At 44.9% G+C, this 23,906-nt stretch overlaps 1 pseudogene across 1 annotated transcript; it reads right to left on the reverse strand.

Annotated features, from left to right (window-relative positions):
• Positions 1–13,145: 13,145 nt before the first annotated feature.
• Positions 13,146–13,546, reverse strand: LOC309978456 (SUZ RNA-binding domain-containing-like; annotated as a pseudogene). The gene has a single exon. The product of its transcript is annotated as an SUZ RNA-binding domain-containing-like (transcript).
• Between the last annotated feature and the right edge of the window lie 10,360 nt (positions 13,547–23,906).

The following is a 23,906-nucleotide window of genomic DNA, read 5'->3' on the forward strand; positions in this document are numbered from 1 at the left end:
AAGGGTAAGCTGGGATGAAGTGAGAGAGTGGCATGGACATATATACACTACCAAATGTAAAATAGATAGCTAGTGGGAAGCAGCCGCATAGCACAGGGAGATCAGCTCGGTGCTTTGTGACTACATGGAGAGGTGCGATAGGGAGGGTGGGAGGGAGATGCAAGAGGGAGGAGATATGGGGATGTATGTATATGTATAGCTGATTCACTTTGTTATAAAGCAGAAACTAACACACCATTGCAAAGCAATTATACTCCAATAAAGATGCATTAAAAAAAGAAAAAGGACTGGAATAGAAGCTACTGTAGCAATTGGGACCACTGAGTTACATTATTTCAAACCATAGAACACATTTTACAGCTCATAGTGTCCAAAAATGAGCAAAGAGATAGCACCTTAAATGAATATATAATGTTGCATATATAGCTCAGAGTATTCGTTTGATAGAGAATTGGAACAGGTAGATACCTAAAGTGGGGGAGATAAAGGCATGAAGAACTGGCTTACACCCCTTCATGAATGTATGCTCACATTTAACATGATACAGGCCAAGGAAGAGTCCCTGCTAGATAGATTCCTCCATTTTTCTGTGAGGTCTGAGGCAGAGAGTGCAGGGAAGATGCTGTTACTACTACACAATTCTTTCCCTGCAACACCTCAACTTTCTTTTTTCTGACCTGATGCAGTGGTCCTGGGACCAGGGCTACAACTGCAGGTGCCAGAAGCAGGGATGATCCCTAAATGAGAAACTGTAACTCTACCTTTAAACCTTGATGCCAGAATTCTGGGAATTCCCTGGCAGTCCAGTGGTTAGGGCTCTGTGCTTCCACTGCAGGGAGCAGTTACTATCCCTGGTCGGGGAACTAAGATCCCACCAGAATTCCTAAGGATCTAATGGGATGGGTTGTGCCTTCATCTGTTATATAGATAGGTCAAAGATGGCCTTTCTGTATTGGTCCTTAGGTTGTTTATTTCTTCACTGCAGGCTGAGACCCAATAGCTCAAAACCTGATGCCAACTTAAATTTGTACACATCCAATTATTTTCTAAATAGCCCAAACAAGTAGATTTTTCACCATTTAGAGCCTACCTGCTTTGCATACCCAACGAAGCCTCACCCTACATCTGCTGGCAATAGATAAGGTAAGCCCCGGCTGTAAAAGACCCATGTTGCTGCTGCCCTTCAGGGCTCTCTGACCCAGAGACTCCCCACCTTGCTGCTGAGTGACATCACCTAGACACAAAAGCTCCCTCTCTTAACCCCTTATCCCCCAGCAGTTCCTTTGCCCTTCTCCCCCTCCCCTCCCCTCCCCCTCCCCTCCCCTCCCCTCCCCCTCCCCTCCCCTCCCCCTCCCCTCCCCTCCCCTCCCCCTCTCCCTCCCCTCCCCCTTCCCCTCCCCCTCCTCCCCCTCCTCCTCCCCCTCCTCCTCCTCCTCCTCCTCCTCCCCCTCCTCCTCCTCCCCCTCCTCCTCCTCCCCCTCCTCCTCCTCCTCCTCCTCCTCCTCCTCCTCCTCCTCCTCCTCCTACAGGCTCCTGCTGTGAGGCACTTCCCCAGCCTGCAAGCCCAGTAACACTCGTGTGTGCTCCTGCCACCTCGTGGTCATATTTTTTTCTTGATAACCCCCAAATACCTCAAACCCCGTAAGTGGCAATAAGGGGAGAACTTCTGGAGATAATTAGGAAATAGATATGGAGGCCACCCAGTCAGCAGGAAATCAATTAACAAAAATCCTGGATGGCTCAAATTAGTGGGATTCAAAATTTGGAATGCCACTGCTTTGGTTTGGCGTGGCACTGCTCTGTACTGTATTACACTCTGTATTTTGGGGGGTATCCTCCTGTGCTTCAATAGCCTGGCCAAGTGATAGCATCAGTATTTGAGTGAACACATGCCACTGGAACTAATTTGGGGGGGGCCAGAGGGGCCCAGCTGCATGCGGTAGGAAGTCAGCCTGCCCACCTGGGTATCCATTAGGCAGGTGGTGGACACTGTAAGACCTGTGGGCCTGAACAGAAAAGGGGGAGGGGTGCACACCTCTGGACTGAGGGGTGGATACCCCTGACCCCATAATGGGCTATAATGGGAGGAGCTCCCTGACAATGGCCAGTGATTCAGCGTTACTCTGTGACGAGAGGACATCCTTGCCGCTGGGGACCACTGTGGCAGCTAAACAAGCCTATAAGGCAGAGGCATCAGGCCAAGGTTAGTCCCCAAAGTGCAGTTGGGGGAGGCACCTTTGCAAACAGCTAGCCTGACTCTGATGCTGTCGCACTTGGATCTGCTGTTACAGGTGGCATCATTCTAGCCCTTCCCTGGAGGGCTATCTGGACCCCAACTCTTGGGCTGAGGCAGCTAAAGCATTCCTTAAAGTGACAAAGACAAGGAAGTTATCTTCCTGCCTCTCCCAGGACTCCTAAACAGGGGGCCATCCTGTTGAATGAGAGAGGCAAGCCAGAACTTCCTCTTGGTGGCTTCTCACCAGGCCACAGCCTGGTGAGGAGGTAGGAGCTTACACTCGTTGGAAGACCAGATGGAGGGGAGGGCCCTGCAGAAGAGGACTGGTGCCCTCTAGAGGCCCAGGCAGCACGATGCCAGTATGGTCATGGTGAGGAGAATCTACCCTCCACCCAGGACCACCCACAAAGTAACAGAAGACACAAGAGGGGAAGGTCAAAAAAAAGGGACAGGTTCTCACTTGGGGGAAGCGACACATCCCCCTTCTCCCTGAGGCCCAGTCCTCCATAAGGACAGAGTTCGGGAACCAAATGAAAAAGGGACTGCCTGGCTGTATAGAATGTATCAGGCAGAGAGCGAGAATTCCACCTAACAGGGTCTGGAATTAAACAATTGGCGGCCACAGAATGGGATGGAAAAATGGGCCCCTGGTAAGGGATCTTGCACAATTAGTGAGGAAGGGAGGAAGGACCCCCAGAGGCAGCTTTGGACCCTAGTGCACATATATCTTGTTGATATGGATTTTTTAATGGCTTGGAGGGCCACCCACCCCACATGAGGCCTCATAATCACCTGGGCAGACTGTCAACGGAAAACACCAGCTGAGGCCAAAGATCTCCTCCATCAGCTAGGGATGCTGGAGTGGGCTTATCAGGTAACAGATGGTGTGCAGCAGGATGACTGGGCAAGTGGGAGGAGGGTGAATAGAGTCCTGAGTCCACAGCGTTGTTTCTCAGAGGGGCTCCTGACAAAGGTAAGTCCTCTTTACTGGCAGTGATGGTTAACACAAAAACAGTTCAAAAGTCACAGCTGCCCTTGGATTTAATAGAAACCCCTGAAAGACAAACTCAGATCCAAGTGTTTTAGCCACCTGGCCTAAATCAAAATTACTATCGAGAGTGAAGCCTCCCCCCTCCTAAGTCAAACAAACTTACAGCTTGGCCTCTGCTTAAGCGTGAACTCTGAGAAAACAAGACAGGTTATATATTAGTCAGAATTTTCCAGTGAAGCAGAACCAATAGGATGTATATATAAAAAGAGGGTTTTTTTTTCATAAGGATTGGCTCACAGGGTTATCCTGGCAAGTCCCAAGATCTACAGTCCTCAAGCTGGAGCCCTAGGAGAGACCATGGTATAGCTCCAGTCCAAAGATTTGCTGGCTTGAGGTCTAGGAGGAGCCAATGTTTCAATTTGAGTCCCAAGGCAGGAAAAAATGTACCAGCTCAAGGGAGTCAGGCAGGAAGAAATTCCCTCTTACGTATGGGAGGGTCACCTTTTTGTTCTATTCAGACCTTCAGCTAATTGGATGAGACCCGCCAACACTGGGGATGGTGATCTGCTTTACTCAGCCCACCAATTCAAATGTTAATCTCATCCGGAACCTTACAGACATGCCCAGAATAATGTTTGACCAAATGTCTTGGCATTTGTGACCCAGTCAAGTTGACACATAAACTTAACCATCACAGGTTAAGGGACAAGAGGGTCCCAAATTGGAGGTTCTCTGATAAATCAGTGCAGCAATAGTACTACTTACTAGGGTTAGATTACGAGCTGTGCCAGGCTTCCCTTTCAGAGGCAGCCTCATTTTCAGTACTTGCCTCTGGTCTCCACCAGTGGCCAGGACAGCCCACACAGAGGGATCCAGCAGTTACAGAAGTAGGGCCCCACCTGGAAGAGAATAGCCCTTGTAACACATTAACTGTAGTTTGGGCTCCAGAACACAAACACACTGGCTGGCTCTGTTGGACACAGGTGCTCAAACCTTCCTAATCCCAAGGAGCATTCATGCTTTAAAGGGAACTCCCCCTCCCCCCAAAAGAGGTGACTGACTTCAGAGGACAATTAATTAAAAGGAAAATTACCCACTTAACTATTAAAATTGGCCCAGATTTGCTAAAAGATGTTTCTTTCCTGGTGTTCCCTTGGAGACTATCCCTGTTCCCATTACTGGACCAGCTCAGTCAGCAGCTAACTTCATGGAACAAACCCAAGGCTTTTACTCTATTGGTGGGCGCCAACCAGTGGGAACCAGTTACCATTTCGTTATTGGTGTGGGCGGTAAACACACCATAGTACAGGATATGACAAGGCACTGAGGGCCAGGCAGTCACAATCCTGAGTGAGCACCTCACTGAAAGGGGATGGGCAACTGCCTCCCTCCATAAGGTACAAGGCCCCTACCAGTCTGTTAAATTGGGCGGTTACATTCAGAACTGAGAAGGGCAAACTCTTCCCAATCCAATAAAATAAAAGCTCCTAGTGCTCCAACCTCCCACATCAGCAAGGAGGCCCAACATTTGGTAGAAAAGTTTGGATTCTGGTGCCAACACGTTCCTCACGCCTACTATTTGCTAGACCCTATCTATGTATTGAGTCACCTGTAAGTCTTCCATTTTGAGTGAGGACCTGAGCTACAACAGGCACTAGATAAACTAAAGGAGGCTATCACTTCAGCTCTCCCACTACTGCCCCAAGGATAGGACTTTACATTTAGAAGTTTCTGCTCCCACCCCAAAATTTGCTTCCTGGGGCCTCTGGACCAAATGGACACGCAAACCTCTACCTGGGCTTTTGCTGTAAGGGGCTCCTAGCCTCAGCCCAGACGTATTTGCCACTGGAGAGGCAATTTCTAGCAGCATACAGGGCACTTATGGAAACTGAGGCCCTTTCTGGGGCAGAGCCAGTTATCCCACAGACAGAGATTCCTCGTATGCCCTATATAATGGAAGAAAAACTCCCCATAAAATCAGATTGGCATCAGAGGCCCCGTTATTAAAATGGAAATGCTATCTACAGGGTTGAGCTAAACCCAGCCCTACTGGAGTGTCACAAACTCCATGAGGAAATAACCACATACCTGCCACTGAAGCTAATTTGCCCAAACCCCAGAAATGCCTCTACCCCTTGCTCAATGGGGACGGGAGGGAGGATGGTCAGCACCCTCAAAACAAGCAAAGCAACTGTCTTCCTTTACCGATGGAGTGAGCACAAGGTGTAAGGGACCAGACAATAGAGAGCCACAGCCTGTCACCCCCAAATCCATACGGGGCACACACCAAAGTGCTCAGTGGGCTGAGCCGCATATAATAGTCCTAGCAGTAGAGTATACCTTTGACAAACATTTTCCCAATGTTCATATTTTACTGACTCCTGGTTGGTGTTCATGAGCTAACTACTTGGTCAGGACTTTGGCAAAATCAGGGCTGGAAAATACAAGCCAAGACATTTGGGCTAAAGAGGTATGGGGCCAATTGCCACACTGGCTCCCACTCTGCCCATCTGGGTGCACCATACCTCGGCTCATACCAAACAAGACACAGAGGAAGTACTCTACAACTCAAAGCCTGATGAGCTAACTGAACCACCAAAGCAGCTAGGGCTCTGGAAGGAGGGGGAGATCTCCAGACCTTTGGGAGGAGCCACCCTCCCCTTCTATCAGGGAGCACATGAGAGGTCAGGGCTTTGGGGCATCACAGGGTTATGAAAATGGATTGTTAGTAGAGGAGTCGGCTCAGCAGGGAGACAAAACATTAGTGGCTGTACCAGAAGCCAGAAATCTAGACATTGGGCCTACCTCACTGGAGGGACAATTTACAGAGGAGGAGGGCCACATCAGAGATGGCAAATTGATTTCATTGGGCCTCCCCCTGCAGCGGCAGGAACGTATATGTTAACACATGGTTAATAGTGGTGGGTGCCCACACAGGCCTTCCACTGATGGCTCTTGTGGGGCCCCAACCTCTGTTAATGTTACTGAAGTGTTAACACCGGAGCCTCACAGCCCTTGGGAGTGCTGCCGGTTATACAAACAGATCAAGGCTCCCAGTGCAAAGCAACACAATAGCGGGCATTACAAAATCACATTGTGTGAGTTTTCACCTACTCCATTGTCCTACAGCAGCAGATGTCACAGAAAGGCATAATGGTATTTTAAAACAAGGGCTCCTGAGAGAACCTGGAGGAAGATGGTCCATCAAGTTCAAAAGTGCAGACGAAAGACATGACTGCACTGTATTAAAATTCACAACAAATGAAACGACCACCTGTAGAGACGCTGACCTCTCCTGGTGGACACATTCACACTGGACACAACCCAATTCCCAGTTCTCATGGACATGGGAGCCTTGCATGCTGCCCACAGCAAATGAACATCCACCTGGTACTTCCACCTTTTTCCCTTCTCCCTCATAGAAACTCCAGAGCCTAGCAGCCACTTCTCCCTTGATCCCAACAGGGACCTGCTGTGGACCACCAACTCTGGGACCACATTCAGCATGCTTCTGCTCCTCATCCAGTGTAAGCTGAGCAGACCACTCACCACTATCTGGAGAGAGAGGCGTCCTCATCTGCTGCCCACATACTCCACTAAATCACCATAGAACAATCTTGGACCAGCTCCTGATACCCAGGAGGTGGAACTAATTACCCCTGGACTGGGTAACACCATTTGGACGATACCCAAGGGACAATCAGATCTCCTACTGCTGCCCACAGATGACCTCTGACTTGCACTCCTATTCTGTTGCTGTGCCCCTTCCATACCTGAGAAGTTCCTCCCTTCACCAGTGTCGACTACACACCCATTGATGGATCACCCTCCCCTGGCGAACTAAACCCTACTGTTGACGAGGTCTGGAAACAACATGCCACATGCACAACACGGGAGACACACAACATGGGTCAGGACGGGGACCACGGGAAGCACGCTCCTGGCCATTCAGGTTGGTCAGTCCTACTAACATGACCACAGACACCACCACTGAGGTTAGCACTCCTCCTCCTTCCATCTCTACTGCTACCAGCAACACCCATTCTGGCTAAGCCAGGCTCTAAGATGTGGCTTGTGACTCACAGGTGCCTTCTAATTCTGTGGGTCAACTCTAACTTCAAATATGTGGCCAATCATGGGCTGAGCACATAACCAATTGAGTTGACTCAGGTGCTGAGTATGAGGTAGATAACATGCACATTTACTTGGCTATAACATTATAAGCTCCTATTAACACCACCTGGAATTGCACTAAGCCCCACAACTTGCCTTCACAGGAACACAGAATATAGGCAACAATGGGAGCCTTGGTGGGCCTGTAAGGGAATCCCTGGTAAAGGGCTTTCCCTATTACAAGCTTCCCCTTGTCCAACACTGGACACTGGGTTTGACTCAAAATTGCAGTAGATTTTTACTCAGCAGCAGAACCCCGCAAGGACTTACCCTCATCAACCACACTAGCCACAACTCTCCAACGCCACAATCTTTCCAAATATTCCCCTGATACTAACCACTTTAGGATCACTAATTGGTGAGCGGATGGGCAGCAGGAACAGCGTATGTGCAGGACGCCACACAACAATGAAAAGAAACACAGCCAGTCATGTCCTAGGAGTTATCCACACAAAGTAAATAAATTGCCCAAGGACTGGAACTCTTGGCTGAATCTCACCATACTTCAGCAGCCATGGTGTTAGATAACAGCATAGCTCTAGATTACCTATTTCTGGGCCTTTATTAACACGTCTTGTTGCATGTTGGTTGTCAAAGAAGAACAAATCAGGACTTAGTAAGGAGAAACTATTTTTCAGAAGGATTATTGGAAGGGAGGGAAAGGGACTATTGTAATGGGGGAGGGCTGGCTGCAATAGGGAGAATGTTATGACCATAAGGTCTACAAGGGTCTCAAAATCAAGCAGAAAAAGGCTTTTCTTTCACAGGGTAAGGAGGAGGCAAGCAGAGATGAGCAGAATCTTTCAGAGAAGTTGGACAAGCAAGGGGAAATGGCCAGTGGGGTCTGACAGGAAAGTATCCTGCTGTTGTCAGTCAATTCTCAGGAGAAGCTGAGAAGGGAGGCAAATTTCACTTTTTTGTGTTTGCTCAGGCTTGGGGGCAAGCAGAGTTCAGGAACCTGTAGGAAGGGAGAATCCTGACTAAAGTTTGGTCAAGACAAAGCAGAGGGTAAGCAACAGGTAATTGTGAACACTTAGTCGGTCCCCCCTTGTTGTTTAAGTCAGACAAAATCTGTCCTTGAGCACTATTAGGGATGGAATAAGAGTCATTGGGAAGCTGAGTTAGGTCCAAATAGTTTTCAAGGGGGTGCTGGCCTTCACGTTCCTCTTGTTCCTGAAGAACTGACTACTGTATCATCTGTTGATTGTGCTGTTAGGCTGACAGCTGTTGGAAGGCCTTAGCAATTAGGCATTTAACAAGAGAAATACTCGGAAATAAAATAAAATAATAGTTATTAAAGGTTGAATAAGCGAGTAAAACCAAGATTTGAGGTTCAGAGAGAGCAAGTCGAGAAGATTCCTAGACATTGGGCTTGAAGGGTATTCAGATAGTGGAGTGAAGATGACAATGGAAATCTGAAGAATTTTCTGAAATGTCTGGATGTTTTTGGTGATGGCATAACCATCAGAGAGGTTTCAGGGAACACATGCACAGCAATGGCTTCTCATCATTACAAAAGTACTCCCCTTGAGAAGCCAGGCTGGTGTCCAATGCCAGACAATTATGAAGATCCACTCATTGGAGTTCCTGTAGTTCTCTGGCAATGATGTTAGTGGTTTTAGATGTTAGTGGTAAGATCCACAGTCATGGTTATTTTCTGTAGCAGAGCATAGAAGATGCAGGTGGTTGGGTGAACTTCTAAGTGGCCCACACTGCAGCAGCTCTAGGCATGCAGGTTGCCCATAGTTGACTTGTTGCAGCAAGTTTTTTAGATTTACTCCCAGTCTCTTAGCCTCTTGTTCTAAGGCTTCTTAAGAACCTGACGAGACAAGAAGAGCACAGCCTCCTTCTGGGGCTTGGATTCTGCCTAAGCTTGTAGTTGTAACATGTTTTGTAGACCTCTTGCCTCATCTAGTGTCTGGAAAACTTAAATCAGAGGTAATAGAGTAGTTAAGGTGAGAAAAGAAGGCAGTCTGGTTAAGCATAGATGGCCCTTTTTGAAGAGTATTGAGGTTCGAGATTCCTTTTGAAGTCTAGGGGGAAAAGCTAAAGGGACCCTGAGTGACAGCACAAAGGATGCCCTTAAATATGAGATGGCATAGGAATTTAAGGGAAGCTGGAGGCTTCCAAAGAAGAGGGAGAACATAACCAGCATTCTAAAGTAAGGTTGTGAGACTGTACTATGAGTTGAGTGAAGGAACGCTATAGATTCTGGGGTCCTTGCACGGATGGCAGAATTGTTAAAGGGGAGAACAGCCTGGGTGAAGGGGAAGAGGAGATAATACAAATGAAGGCTCGTTATGGAAAGCTGCAGTTGTAATGGGGGGAGTTATGTGGATAGCAAAGATGATGCTGGAGGGGATAGAGAAAAAGGATGATACTGCAAGAAGAACAGTAAAAATGGTGAGATTAGGAAGTATGTAAGAGAATCCTACAGGGTCTTGTTTGGCATCTTGGGTGGAAGCTGACCACCTCATGATGTCATCTACTTACTTGGTCTGAAGTTCTTAGGAAAGCAGTCTACCTTGTGGCAACATCTGCTTCTGGGGGCTCTCGAGAGACCCTCTGTTTATTTTTTTCAAGTTTAAAACATGTATTTAAAATGCAATTTATAAAATGCTTAATCTGCCGACTCAGGAGCCCGCGGTGCGGGGTGGGGTAGGGTGGGCAGCTGCCCATTAGACCAGCAAAGCGGGACTGCAAGGGTGCGGCCCTCCCTCCCATACCCTTCTGTTCAGACACCCAAGGGGCCCATGTGCACCCCTGGGATCACATGGCCGAACACAGGACTCCAGAGGTTTCCAGAGTCTTTGCCTACCAGGGAGGCTGGGGCAGCCCTGCCAGCCCATCTCTGAGCAGAGCATCCCCAGATGGGGCAGAGCTGCATATGGCTGGGCTAGACAGGGAGGTGTGGGGCAGTGGGCTCTGGAAGGGGCTGATGGTAGCAGATAGGGTGTTGCCGCCTGCCTGCAGGTGGGGAGCACCCTGACTGAGTGGGTGGCAAAGGGTTGGTCACCAGGCCCAGACCCCCAGCTCCTTTGGTTATAGGATGACATCAGAGTAGTGGCTCATGGGAAGCAGTTAGCTGGAAGGTCTGAGGCCTGGCTCATAGAGTCAGGGAGGAGCTGGGAGAAGGGGACAGTACTGTGAAGGCAGATAAGGGGCAGCAGCCTCAGTTTTCTGTCCCCCACTCCCCTGGTGTTTTGCAAGCCAAAGCCTACAGCTTACTTTTTTAAAAAAAAATTTTAAAAAGAAAAGTGATTTATAAAAGCAAAAAATTAAAAATCTCCTTATTGTTAATATTTTAATATGCATTGTTATATGTATTGAATAAAATGTGAAAATTAAAAAAAGAAAAAGCACTTAAGGAAAGTTACAGACAACTGCATAAAAACAACAACAAAAACCAAAAACACACACAAACACACACCCAAAATCCAAACTGTTTCCCCATCTCCCCTCCCACCTCCCCCCAACACCATAGCTTCCTGTTTTCATTTCTTTCTTTTTAAAATTTTGCCTGCCACCTCTCCATCTGGGAAGCCAGGATATGACTGCTGGTGGGTGGTGACAGGCACACCGCAGGCAGAACCCCATCTTTGGCCAGAGGGAGGTGGGAGCATCAGGCCCTACTACATCCTTGATCCACAGATCAGCCAGCCTCCCCTTGGCTCCCACTAGAGAAGGGGAGCAAGAACAGGTGGTCCCGACGGCTGAGCAATCAGCACTTCTGGCCTTCCCACCTGGCCTACCTATGTACCTTCTCCAACTGAAAAGGATAGTTTCATCTTGGGCCAGAAACCACTATTACATGAGGGATGGACACTATCCATTTAGAATGCAGAAACTTGGTCTTGGCAGTGGAACTGTAAAGACAGCTGCAACCTTCTCCCGTCCCCACTCCTGGAGCTCATTTCCCCTCAGAGCAGCCTGTGGGCGCCATTCAACATCCTTCAGGTTCTTACTGACTGAAGCTTTGTTCCAGCTCTGCTCACAGACAATTTCCTGCCTTCATGTAGTTGTAAGCCTGTGGACTACTTGCTGACTCAACTGACAGCTGAACTTTCCTCTTGGGGAAGATGTAGTGGGCCAAGACTTACATAAATGTCACACCAACCACTCCTGAGTGAGGAGGCCATCTGGCTGGCTGAGGGATATAAGGTGCAATGCGATGGAAGAGATCAGAAAGCCCGAGAGGGGCCAGAGTGTACACACACAGCTGCTCTAGGCAGGGCCCCCTAAGTCTCTTCCCCCTCAAAGAACCAAGGCAAATCTCCAGGCTCCAAGGACAGAGGGGAAACTGCCTTCATTCCAGGCCCTTGCTCTGGAAGACGGATTGGAGGATAGCCTAGGCCTATGGGGAACCAGTCTGTCATTACCAATCTTTGCAATGCACAGCTTGTCTCTTCCCAAATGTATTGAGAATGGTCTGCTCCCAAGGTAGTGATTTCACAAGGGAAATGTGCTGGATAGAGTTACGGAGCTGATGCCATCAACAGAGATGGCACTCCACAGACCCCTGAGAGTTCTAAGCCTTGCTGGAGCAGGAAGATCTACCTACTTTCTGACCACACTCGGCAGAAGGCTCGGAGTCCTGGAGTCAAGACTCTCTCCTGGCTTTCCTTGTGCTGACAGCAAAATACTGAGCAAGGCTTGCAGCCCTTACTTTTTTTTTCTACTTTTTGGCCGCACCGCGTGGCATGTGGGATCTTAGTTCCCCGAACAGGGATCCAACCTGCACCCCCTGCAGTGGAAGTGCGGAGCCTTAACCACTGGACCACCAGGGAAGTTCCTCACAGCCCTTACTCCTAAAGCCCCAAAGTGCAGCCTCACTCCTTGCCCACTTCTAGAAGTAGTAAGCCTCCTGAGAGGTTTTGGAAGGGGAAGTCTGTTCACTTGCCCTATCTTCCAAAATACACTAGAGTTGAGGGGTTGGCACCCTCCCCAGGCTCTCTGAGCCTATAGAGCTAGCCCAGTCTTCAGGTAGTACCCAGATGCTCTGGGACTTAGCTGCGGGGAGGGAGGTATAGGCATGGGGTGCTCATCTGTCCTGGGGGCTGCAGAGCCCTGCCCCTTTTCTGGGCTGCAGTAGGAATACAGAAGCTAAGCTCACCAAAATCCTATTGGTTAATGTTTCTAGTGAATTGCCCAGAAACATTCTTAAGTAGACTACCAAACTACTCTTTCTCAAATAAAAATTCATTAAACTGCTAAAACCCCTCACATGCACTTCTACTTTTGCAAATCAAATATTGTATAAACAAACAAAAATAGGAAGCAAAGAAACAAAAAGGATATTTTCAGATGGACCTTGCTTTTAAGTGATGAAAACATGCACTTGAGCGTGGGTGGATGGGAGTTCTCATTTGTGTTTTAAAATCCCAAATTAATGAGCATGATAAACTGTTATTGCTGGCACTGGCTTTACCCCAAGTGGCCAAGTGGCACTGTCTGACTCTCTGAGTCCTTGGTGGGTCCCCCCCAACCCTCCTCTAACCCCACCCTTTCCCTTTCCATTGACTTGGGACAGCCCTTCTAGACATGCCAATCACAGTGGGGGGAGGAAGGTCACAGTACATGGGGTTCAAGGTCACAGTGGGCAGAGCAAAGGGAATCACATTGCAAGTAAGTCAGGTTGTTCCCTCTGCTCAAGTCCAGCTGTCTGCCACAGCAGTGCGACCCACAGAGGACAACCCAAGAAGTGGTGACGGAGGCAGTGGCGGTGGCATCCTTTCCTGCCCGCATTTATCTGTGCTGTTTGAAGCCTTGTAACCCATCAGGACCCAACAGCTGTCTGATCACATTGTTGGGTTGCCTGCTGTCTTCAGGTTGGGAGATCCTGGCTGGCCTGTCGAGGATGGGTTTCTCTTGCTCCTCCTCTGGGCTGGTGCTGCCCATGATCCACTTCCAGGCCTCTGCGTACTCTGCCTCACGCTGCACTAGGGACTTGACGGGAAGGGCTGGCCTGCTGGTGGAATTGGGGCTGCTGACCACACCAATGCTGGTGGGCTTCTTGAGGATGCGGATCTGTGGAGGGGCCCCATGGGAAGGCTATCGTCCTGAATCACAATGGGCACTTTGGAGGAGATTTGGATTTCCCCACTGTCTGCCGCCTCCCAGCTCTCAGGGACTTCCTCATCTTCCATCTTACTCACTGCTTTCAGAGACCCTCAGTTTAGAGTCTGCAGTTGGGATGGACTTCCATTTAGAGTAGATTTCAACATCTTTTCAGTTGAGAAAGACCAATCCAGGGTTTGACCCCCCGGGGTTTGGCAGCAGTGTTAGTGATGTAAAGAGGATGATTCAAGGGCCCTTTTAATAGGGATCAAGATTAGTTTTCTGGTTGCCTTGAGAGAACTAAGTCTCCAATTTGTAGGTTATATAGTGGTTTGCATAGGAGAAATGAAGGAAAAGCAGCTTCCACCTGTTGAAGAGAAGTTTGGGAATAATGAATAAATTTCTTTTTTTTTTCTTTTTTTTTTTTTTTTTTTTTTGTTTGCGTTCCGGGGGCCTCTCACTGTTGTGGCCTCTCCCGTTGCGGAGCACAGGCTCCGGACGCGCAGGCCCAGCGGCCACGGCTCACGGGCCCAGCCGCTCCGCGGCATGTGGGATCCTCCGGGATCGGGGCACGAACCCGTGTCCCCCGCATCGGCAGGCGGACTCTCAACCACTGCGCCACCAGGGAAGCCCATGAATAAATTTCTTACCATATTTTAGAATGTCTGAATTGACCAGGTTAGAGTCTTCAAGAGCCCAGACAGAATAGAGAATTCTATGGGCTAGCCAGTAATTTTACATGGGGACAGCTGGTATAACCCATCAGGAAAGGACCAGAGGGCAATCAGGGATAAGGGTAAAACCCTTAGGCCATGGGAGATTGACTTCTTCCATCAGTTTAGCAAGCTTTCATTTTAATAGTCCATTAGCTCTATCATTCCAGATGAGTGGGGAATAATAAGACAGTGTAATTTTTGTGATATAGGAAGAACTCATTGGATTTCTTGGATGACTTTACTGGTGAAATGGGCCCCTCAGTCACTTGGTATTCTCCATGTGTGGAACACCTGTCCTGATAAAAGTTTAGCAATCATAGTGGCAGCAGCCCTTTTACAAGGGAAAGTTTTAAGCCAGAGAGAAAACATACATATGATAGTAAGAACATGTTTTTTTTCCTTTGAACTGATTTTTATAATTTAATATCTTTATTGGAGTATAACTACTTTACAATGTTGTGTTAGTTTCTGCTGTATAACAAAGTGAATCAGCTATATGTATATGTATGTATGTATATATATATATATATATATATATATATATATATATATATATATATATATATATATCCCCGTATCCCCTCCTTCTTGTGTCTAGAACATGTTTATTTTACAACCATGAGATTTAGGAGCTGAAGAAAAGGTCCTAAATATCTATCTATTAATAAAACTCCAAAGGTGAGTGATGTAAATTTCCAATTGGAATTGGAATCCCCAGATAGCCTAGAATATGCTGGATTTTGAAAAGTAAAATTATGACCAAGTTAATATTTTTTAAATAATTGAAATTATGATTCACAAAATTATATTGTTGCTACCTAACATAAGGTAAAGCAGCATGAGGACACAAATAGAAATATATCATGGACAGTGAGCGCAATGACAAATCTCTAGGAACTTTATATAATTTTTGAAATATTTATATGAATAACATTTTACCCAAACAACTTTAATCTAGGGAAGTCTAAGTATTTTTTGACAACACTTCCCATGCAATTTATATAATCATTTATATAATATTAAATAAACCTAATTATTTTTAGCACCTTTTTTTACAAGATGAAAGAACAAATCCTTTGTGATTTTCCAGTGGCCCTCTGGGAAACCCCAAAGTCAATTTTGGGTATAAAGGATACCAATTGGGATTAGATTTGGGGAAGGCAAAATGTCAAAAGATGTCAGGATATTTGAACAATTTGGTAATGCCATCTGAAGGTTGGAAAATATCACATATTCATGACATACATACATACATAAACATACAGACATATACAAATGAAGATCTTATAGCTTTTATTCTAAAATTTTAGTTGAGTCATGCATAAACACAGAACTGCAAAACTCCCTGGTTTATATAACAGTTTTGGCCCTTGTCTTTGCCCCACTTTATATTATTAAGCAGTATTATTCTGACTGATGGAACGAGTTGAGGTTATCTGTTCCATATGAGGGCTTAGAGTTTCCCACCATCTTCTTTGACTTGATATATAATCTTATGGAGGCTGTGGAATAAATATGGGGAGGGGGACCAAATAGATACCCAGCAGCCATCTGGGTGTCTCCAAAGACATCTGAGTGGATAAAATAGCCAGTCTATTTCCAGTTAGCTTTTTCAGCCTCAGGTCGTTGCCTCTGAGATTCCCACAGTAGAGTCAGGAGGCCTAAAGCTCAAGCTGAGGGGCTGGAGTGGGAAGAGAAAAGTCGGGCAGGGATGTTGAAGGGGGACAGATCAAAGGACTTAAGGGAGCTGCAGGGAAGAGCAAAGGTAGTAAAAGGAGGAAGAAGGAGTGGAAGTGATGGGAAGGGGCAAGTCCTGGATGAGCCAGTTTGGGAAGGCCTCAAGTTTCCCAAAGAGGTCATTGAAGTTCCAAATTGCCTTTGGAAAATTTGGTAAATTTTTGCTATTTATGAAGATATTCAACTAAGTAAGTGCAGTAATGGTAAAGTATGTAGTAAGCAGGGAAGAAGAGGAGGGAAGACACCTGGCAGAATGAGCTACCCATGGGATTAACAAATAGTTAAACCGAGATTAGAGAGCTAAGGAAACCCTTCATGCAGTCTCCAGGGCAGAGAGCCAAGGGAACCCCTATGTGCAATTTCTGGGGTGAAGAGCCATGTGAACCCCCACATGCTATCTTTAGGGACTGAGGAGCTAATGAAACATCCACACCAAATCCATGGGTTTGGGGAGTTGAGGAAACTCCCATGCACAATCCCCAATTTAGGGGAGCCAAAGAAAAACAGAAGAGGCCTTACAGAAGGGCAAAGAAACATCTCTTAGCCAGAAAGAGAAGTAACTCCTTACTACCATGCTACAACAAATCAATGTCCAGAGCACTGGACTAAATTAGGAGGTGTGACTCACCATTGTAGATTCCTATTTTTTCAGCAGAAAAGGACACAAAGGGTCCAAGAAACCATCATGAATACCTGGGTGAATACAGCAGGATCTGACAGTTAATACAGCTCTATTACCTATTGGTCAAAGTAGCTCACTAGTTCTGTACCCATGTAACACTACCCGTATGAATGGGAATAGACTAGGGAGGGTGTATTACTAGACTGGTACTGCTGTTGGCAATCTGGACCGGCACAGCAGCTGACCTTAATATCCCTTCCAGCAGTGGAAACGCTTGGGTTAAAATCAGTGACTAGTGGAGAAAAGAAGAAATAGTAGCTGAGGGAAAAGGAATGAATAAATGGTTTATGCAATGAGGGAAATACAATATTACACTGGTGCCTCGAGAGAAGCTCAGAGCAAGAGAATGATATGGTCTCTTAGCACAATTATACCAGATGCTTGAAAAGGTGAAGCCATATGTTTGCCGAGACTGCCCCTGCTTTTGGAACCTGACAAGTTTGAATGGAAGCCTGCCACCTGAGTGGCATCACTCTGGGTTGCATTTTGGTCGTACCATATAACGATGAATTGGACCAATTGTTGATGACTAAATGGAACTCTACATGCCAGTATCTTTTACTTCTTGTTTTTTCAAGATACGTCTACTATAAAGTATACCATTTGAGAAGGAATTTCTGGGAACTACTCACTACCAGGCCATCAGACTCTGTGGTCTACGGTTCTCAACAGACTGATTTATATGTCATTATAAACCTTGATGATAGAATGCTTAAGAAAGTCCCTGGTTGTAATGGACAAAAAATAACAGCAGCATGCCTGATGTGGCACAGTGTGTTATACACAGGTATATATTGCCCTTGTTTTTGTGGATAGAAAGCTATTAAACAGAATAGGAAAAAAAAACAATGGGTACAACAAAAAAAATTTATTGTCTCACGGTTCTGGAGGCTAGAAGTCTGAAATCAAGGTGTCAATATTTTGTAATAACCTATAAGGGAAAACAGGAATATATATGTATATATTCGTGTTTTATATATATATATATTCTTGATACTCATATATATATATATACGAATCACTTTGCTGTACACCTGAAACAACACAACATTGTAAATCAACTATACTTCAATTTTAAAAAATCTGCTTAGTCACTTTGGATTCTCTTGCTCTCTACTTATATGTCCCATTCCTCTGTTATGGGTTGAATTGTTTCCCCTCAAAATTCAGATGTTGAAGTCCTAACCCCAGTACCCCAGAATGTGATATTATTTGGAGATACGGACTTTACAGAAGTAATCAAGTTAAGATAAGGTCATTGGGTCACTAGGTTAAGCTCTAGTCCAATACGACTAGTGTCCTTACAAAAAGGGGAAATTTAAACACAGAAGCATTCACAGAGGGAAGATCATGTGAAGGACATAGGGAGATGATAGCCATCTACAAGCTAAGGAAAGAGGCCTGGACAGATCCTTCCCTAACAGTCCCTCAGAGGGAACCAACCTTGTCAACACCTTGATTTTGGATTCTAGCCTCCAGAAATGTTTTGTTTAAGCCACCTGGTACTTTCTTATGGCAGCCCTAGCAAACACCTTCTTTTGTTACCACTGGACCACCAGCGAAGTCCCATAATATCTGAAGTTTTATGGGTTAGATTCTGTTTGTTATTTCTTATGGATCTTGCTAATAGTGTCTTGTTTGCTTATGTGTTTTATAACTTTTTTCCACTGTTGGCTCTTATATTTTGGAATTTTATCTGTGGGTGGAAAGGTGGCTGGCTTACACCAGAGTGGATTTATATTCACTTCTTTCAGGCACCTGGGGTCACAACAATCTGGGACCACTTAATGTGAATCTTTGAAGTACTTTTGAAATACACTGGAGATATGATTTCAGGTATGCCTCTGCCTCAGGGCCTTTACACTTCCTGTTCCCTCTGCCTGACATGCTGTCCTTCACATACACCCTCAATTTCTTCACATCTCTGCTCAAATGGCACTCTGTCATTGAGGCCTTCCCTGTCCACCCCATACCCTACAGGCCACTCCTTGTTTCCTTATTTTGCTTTACTTTCTTTTTTAAAAAAATTTTATTGAAATATAGTTGATTTACAATAAAAATATATTAGAATATATTCTTTTTTTTTTACATTCTCTTCCATTATAGGTTACTACAAGATATTGAGTATAGTTCCCTGTGCTATACAGTAGGTCCTTGTTGGGTTTTTTTTTTAATTATTTTTTTATTTTTTGGCTGCGCTGGGTCTTCGCTGCTGAGCGCGGGCTTTCTCTAGTTGCAGTGAGCAGGGGCTACTCTTCATTGTGGTGTGTGGGATTCTCATTGTGGTGGCTTCTCTTGTTGCGGAGCACAGGCTCTAGGCACGCACGCTTCAGTAGCTGTGGCACATGGGCTTCAGTAGTTGTGGCTTACGGGCTCTAGAGTGCAGGCTCAGTAGTTGTAGCGCTCGGGCTTAGTTGCTCCGCGGCATGTGGAATCTTCCCGGACCAGGGATAGAACCCGTGTCCTCTGCATTGGCAGGCAGATTCTTAACCACTGCACCACCAGGGAAGTCCCGGTTATCTATTTTATGTATAGTAGTGTGTGTATATCTTGTTTTACTTTTATCCACAGCACTTAAGCATTTATCAAGAGAGAAGATATCTATATGACTATAGTTTTATATATATATATATATATATATATATGTTATATGTACAGGATTATATTTAACATTTTATATATTTATACATATATCATATTCTATCTATCTATCCATCATCTATCTATCTCCTATCCTCCACTGATAAGTGCTGTGGATGAAAGTAAAGCAACAAAGCAGACAAAAAAGTCCCTGCCTTCATGGAGAGATGGATAACTAACACATAGGATGGACAAAAGAGTTAATGCCCTCAATAGACAGAGGGAGCTTCTACAAAGCAAGAAGAAAAAGACCAACAACTTAACTTTTAAAAGAATAATCAGGAATCCAAATCGGAAAAGAAAAAGTAAAACTGTCACTGTCTGCAGATGACAAGATACTACACATAGAGAATTCTAAAGATGCTACCAGAAAACTCCTAGAGCTAATCAATGAATTTGGTGAAGTAGCGGGATACAAAATTAATGCACAGAAATCTCTTGCATTCCTATACACTAACAATGAAGAATCTGAAAGAGAAATTAAGGATACACTCCCATTTACCACTGCAACAAAAAGAATAAAGTACCTACGAATAAACCTACCTAAAGAGACAAAAGACCTGTATGCATAAAACTACAAGACGCTGATGAAAGAAATTAAAGATGATACACAGAGGACTTCCCTGGTGGCACAGTGGTTAAGAATCCGCCTGCCAATGCAGATCCTACGTGCCGCGGAACAACTAAGCCCGTGCACCACAACTACTGAGCCTGTGCTCTAGAGCCCACAAGCCACAACTACTGAGCCTTCATGCCACAACTACTGAAGCCTGCGTACCTAGAGCCCATGCTCCACAACAAGAGAAGCCACCGCAATGAGAAGTCCGTGCACTGCGACGAAGAGTAGCCCCCACTCATCGCAACTAGAGAAAGCCCACGTGAAATAACGAAAACCCAACACAGCCAAAAATTAAACAATAAAAAAAAGGTGACACAAACAGATGGAGAGATATACCATGTTCTTGGATTGCAAGAATCAACATTGTGAAAATGACTATACTACCCAAAGCAATCTACAGATTCAAAGCAATCCCTATCAAATTACCACTGGCATTTTTCACAGAACTAGAACAAAAAATTTCACAATTTGTATGGAAATACAAAAGACCCCAAATAGCCAAAGCAATCTTGAGAAAGAAAAACGGAACTGGAGGAATCAGGCTCCCAGACTTCAGACTATACTACAAACTACAGTAATCAAGACAGTGTGGTACTGGCACAAAACAGAAATATAGATCAACGGAAAAGGATAGAAAGCCCAGAGATAAACCCACGCACCTATGGTCACCTTATCTTTGATAAAGGAGGCAAGAACATACAATGGAGAAAAGACAGCCCCTTCCATAAGTGGTGCTGGGAAAACTGGACAGCTACATGGAAAAGAATGAAATTAGAACAATTCCTAACACCATACACAAAAATAAATTCAAAATGGATTAAAGACCTAAATGTAAGGCCAGAAACTATAAAACTCTTAGAGGAAAACATAGGCAGAACACTCTATGACATAAGTCACAGCAAGGTCCTTTTTGACCTACCTCCTATAGAAATGGAAATAAAAACAAAAATAAGCAAATGGGACCTAATGGAACTTAAAAGTTTTGCACAGCAAAGGAAACCATAAACAAGACAACCCTCAGAATGGGAGAAAATATTTGCAAACAAATTAACTGACAAAGGATTAACCTCCAAAATATACAAGCACCTCATGCAGCTCAATATCAAAAAAACAAACAACCCAATCCAAAAATGGGCAGAAGACCTAAATAGACATTTCTCCGAAGAAGATATACAGATTGCCAACAAACACATGAAAGGATGCTCAACATCACTAATCATTAGAGAAATGCAAATCAAAACTACAATGAGGTATCACCTCACACTGGTCAGAATGGCCATCATCAAAAAATCTAGAAACAATAAATGCTGGAGAGGGTGTGGAGAAAAGGGGACCCTCTTGCACTGTTGGTGGGAATGTAAATTGATACAGACACTATGGAGAACAGTATGGAGGTTCCTTAAAAAATTAAAAATAGAACTACCATAGGACCCAGCAATCCCACTACTGGGCATATACCCTGAGAAAACCATAATTCAAAAAGAGACATGTACCACAATGTTCATTGCAGCATTATTTACAATATCCAGGACATGGAAGCAACCTAAGTGTCCATCGACAGATGAATGGATAAAGAAGATGTGGCACATATATACAATGGAATATTACTCAGCTATAAAAAGAAACCAAATTGAGCTATTTGTAGTGAGGTGGATGGACCTAGAGTCTGTCATAGAGAGTGAAGTAAGTCAGAAAGAGAAAAACAAATACCGTATGCTAACACATATATATGGAATCTAAAAAAAAAATGGTTCTGATGAACCTAGGGGCAGGACAGGAATAAAGACGCAGACATAGAGAATGGACTTGAGGACACGGGGAGGGGGAAGTGTAAGCTGGGACGAAGTGAGAGAGTAACATTGACATATATACACTACCAAATGTAAAACAGATAGCTAGTCGGAAGCAACTGCATAGCACAGGGAGATCAGCTCGGTGCTTTGTGACCACCTAGAGGGGTGGGATAGGGAGGGTGGGAGGGAGACACAAGAGGGAGGGGATGTGGGGATATATGTATACATGCAGCTGATTCACTTTGCTATACAGCAGAAACTAACACAACATTGTAAAGCAATTATACTCCAATAAAGATGTTTAAAAAAATAATCATCATCAAAGGACATGACCATCAATTCACAGAAAAGGAAATGCAAAGGGATTCTAAACATGTAAAATGATGTTCAACTTCATTCACATGAAGAGAAATGCAAATTAAAACAAGACACCACATTTCCTTTATATATTATTGAAGATTCGAGTTTGATACGTCACTGAGTTGGTGAAGATGTCAAGCACACTCAAATTGTGGGTATATGCCGGTATAATATATTTTAAGAGCAATTAATTTGGCAATATTCATCAAAATTTTACATGTACATATCCTCTGACTAGCAATTCCATTTCTAGAAATTATTCTACATAAATACTCATATATGTGAGCAAAACAGCACATATGAAGATACTGTACTATAGTACTGTTTATAATAGCAAAAGTATGTAAACAGCCTCATGGGGGATTGGATGAATCAATTATACTTCAATCCCCACAAGGAAATACCATATGGAACCATAAAAAGCAACATGTAAGCTCTACGTACAATGATATGCAACAATCTCTAAGAGATATTGTTAAGTGATAAAAGCATTCATCCACTCAGCAATCAGTTACTGAGCACCTGCTGAATACCAGGCACTGTTCTAAGGACTGGGGATACAGCAGGAAAGAAACCTGGCCAAAATACCTTCCCTCGAAGATCTTATATTCTAGTGAGGACAGGCAACAAGGTTGAGAGATAAGTCACCACCTATCCAAAAGAAAAATTTTAATGTGTACTTCAAAATTCATATTACTTATATACAAAAAGCTGCTAGAAAGCAAAAGACAAAGAAGGAAAGGGGAGATTTACAGAGAAACACAAAATGGCAAATAAATATGCGAAAAGATGCTGATGTTTGTTTAACCATTACAGAAAAGCAAATGAAAATAAAATATAATGCTCAACCATAAAAACAGCAAGAATGAAAAACACTGATGCTATCTGGTAGTGGGGAAAATATTGGGAAATGGTCCTGCTTGTAAGTGATTTGTAGCCACATGTAGTAGCTGATTATACAATATCAAAATAGAATTTGAGAAATAATCTTTAAATTTTAAACATGCTTGCTCTCTGACCTAGCACACTCATGTCTAAGAATTTGGCCCATATATGGGATTCCCTGGTGGCGCAGTGCTTGAGAATCCGCCTGCCAATCACGGGGCATGGGTTAGAGCCCTGGTCCAGGAAGATCCCACATGCTGTGGAGAAACTAAGCCTGTGCTCCACAACTACTGAGCCTGCTCTCTAGAGCCCACGAGCCACAACTACTGAAGCTCGCGCACCTAGAGCCCGTGCTCCACAACAAGAGAAGCCACCGCAATGAGAAGCCCACGAGCAGCAATGAAGACCCAAAGCAGGCAAAAATAAAATAATTTTTTAAAAAAGAATTTGCCCTATATAAATACTTGACAAATATACAGATATATATATATATATATATATATATATTTTTTTTTTTTTTTTTTTTTTTTTTTTTTTTTGCGGTACGCAGGCCTCTCACTGCTGTGGCCTCTCCCAATGCGGAGCACAGGCTCCAGACGTGCAGGCTCAGCGGCCATGGCTCATGGGCCCAGCCGCTCCGCCACATGTGGGATCCTCCCCGACCGGGGCACGAACCCGTGTCCCCTGCATCGGCAGGCCGACTCTCAACCACTGCGCCACCAGGGAAGCCCCAGATATATATTTTTTTAATAAATTTATTTATTTATTCATTTATTTATTTATGGCTGCGTTGGGTCTTCGTTGCTGTGAGCGAGCTTTCTCTGGTTGCGGTGAGCGGGGGCTACTCTTCGTTGCGGTGTGCAGGCTTCTCATTGCGGTGGCTTCTCTTGTTGCAGAGCACGGGCTCTAGGTATGCGGGCTTCAGTAGTTGTGGCTCACAGGCTCTAGAGCACAGGCTCAGTAGTTGTGGCGCATGGGCTTAGTTGCTCCGCAGCATGTGGGGTCTTCCTGGACCAG

This window comes from Leucopleurus acutus (assembly GCF_964270905.1).
Source record: "Leucopleurus acutus genome assembly, chromosome: X".
Classification (NCBI taxonomy): Eukaryota; Metazoa; Chordata; class Mammalia; order Artiodactyla; family Delphinidae; genus Leucopleurus; species Leucopleurus acutus.